This window comes from Podarcis gaigeae (genome assembly GCF_964106915.1).
Source record: "Podarcis gaigeae genome assembly, chromosome: 1".
Lineage (NCBI taxonomy): Eukaryota > Metazoa > Chordata > Lepidosauria > Squamata > Lacertidae > Podarcis > Podarcis gaigeae.
Window position 1 is genome coordinate 109316963 of NC_139678.1, and position 2474 is coordinate 109319436.

Here is a 2474-nt window from a genome sequence, read left to right on the forward strand (position 1 = left end):
CTGTGCCAACATTTAAACGGCTGCTAAAAACTTCTCTGTTCTGCCAGGCAATTAAGTGTACATCCCTGCAATGGCCTAGTGATGTTTGTTTTTAAGTTCTTTTTATTTTAAACTGGGCTTTAACTTTTTAAGACTTTCTTGATTGTTTTTAGGTTTTTATCTTGTTGTAAACCACCGTGATACAGCAATATATGAATATTTAAACAAACACATGTTCAAAGCAGCCAATCACTTCTTTCATGGGTAAAACACTGTGCCATCAGAAACACCACCACCCTTGTCAGCGGAATTTGGTTCATGTGGATTTACACAAAGGATTAGGAAGCCGTTTTTCTAGACGCTATTGGAAATAATTTTGCAACAGCATCCTCTGCTGGTTAGTTTATTGAACAAGCATTTAATAAATAAGAACTTCAAAAGGTTTGTTGGTTTGCTTGTTTTAAAAAGGAGCATTTATTAATTATTATTATTATTGTTATTATTATTATTAAATGCATATAACGCCCAATACCTGCAGTTCTCAAGACTATAAAACTACAAAGTACATAATCAGTAGTCTAGATAAATCTGATATTTAATATTATCCTGTTAAATAAACTCTGCAGACGCGGGGAATGAATCTCCAACATTAACATGTTCCTTTCAGGAGCTATATACCATTCACTGATTCCCTTTGGATATTTTATAGCTACAGTCTCAATGAATTTGAAAACAGAAATAACTAAAATAAAAGATAACATGGGATTGATAGAACTATAATAATAGAATGCTGCATTTTACAAAATATATTATTATTTGAACGAGATTACATGTATGGTGTACCTTACCCGGATTGATGCAAGAGAAAGACATGAACATCTGTTGCCATTCTGCTATTTATTCTGCTGTGAATGATGATCAATGGAGCTCGGTGGCTTCCTTTGGAGGAGACATACTGACACAATCACAAAAAAGCACAAATATCTTTTTCACAAGCACTCGAATGCAAGAAAACAGCTTTGGAGAATGCAACAACTTATTTCCCATTTGCCAGAACAGATGGGTGGTCCTACTTTTTTGCTTCTGGATTTGGGTCTGCCTTTAATGGAGCTGCTCAGATTCCAAAGAACCTTGTGGAACCAGAGGCCTAAAAAAGGAGGTAGGGCTCCAAAATGTATCAGGTTATTAAAGGAAGGGGGCACTAGAAAATCTGGTGGACTTGCCCGAGGATTAAGGCCATCTGGGAAATGATTTATAATGAAATTAAAAAGGTACTTAAATGTACTTTCCATAAGAAACCAGAGGCATTTCTCCTGGGCATGGTCGGCCAATTGGTGCCAAGGAAGGATAGGACGTTCTTTATGTATGCCACCACAGCAGCAAGGATTCTCTTAGCAAAGTATTGGAAGACACAAGAACTACCCACGCTGGAAGAATGGCAGGCGAAGGTGATTGACTATATGGGACTGGCAGAGATGACGGGCAGAATTCGTGACCAAGAGAAAGAGACGGTGGAAGAAGATTGGAAGAAGTTTAAAGTATATCTTAAGAACTGTTGTAATATTGATGAATGTTGAAATGTCAAGGTAAAGGAAAATATGGAATTACAGCTGTAATTGACTGATAGATTAATTACCAGAAGAAATTTAAAAAGACAATAAGTGATTAATTAACCGATCTGAAGGGTCGTTGAAGAAACATTTAAAATAGGGAAGCAGAGAAGGGGAGGGAGGGGGAAGTCCGAGAAGTAAGGTTATGAAAAAAAAAGATTTGAAATTATACATGTTTATATGTTGGTGTTTGTTTGTGTGTGTTGACTGTTTTGTTTTTATTTGTGTGGAAAATTAATAAAAAAAATTTTAAAAAAAGAAAAAATCATAGCTGAATAAGTTTAAAAACAGAGGAATTAGGTGAAATAAGAGAAAAATCAGAGCATGCATTTGAACATAAGGTGCTGATAGACGCTGTAGCTTCTAGACCAGGCATCCCCAAACTCGGCCCTCCAGCTGTTTTGGGACTACAACTTCCAATCATCCCTAGCTAACAGGACCAGTGGTCAGGGATGATGGGAATTGTAATCCCAAAACAGCTGGAGGGCCGAGTTTGGGGGTGCCTGTTCTAGACGATGGCATGCAACCATGTTACTGCTACAGGCCAGTGCCTACGGGCCTCAGTAATTTGCAATGCATTCATTTTTCTAACGTCCAAAGGATGCTCTAGAAATTAATCTGGATAGTCTAGATTAATTCCACATCAGACTGCCTGCTCCCTCCTGCCAGAGTGAGCAATACAAATACACAAACATGGCTACACTTTGCCTGCAGAACTGCCAAACATTTGTTCCTGTTTGGTCACAGGGCTGTGCTGCTGCAGCTGCCAAGGTTTTTTGAGTTTCCTTTTTTAGTGGCTTTGAACATCATACCAAGTCACTGGAGCACTCTCAGACCCAAGCAAAGAAACAGAAAGCTGCACACACACCCAAAATTCCAAAGGGC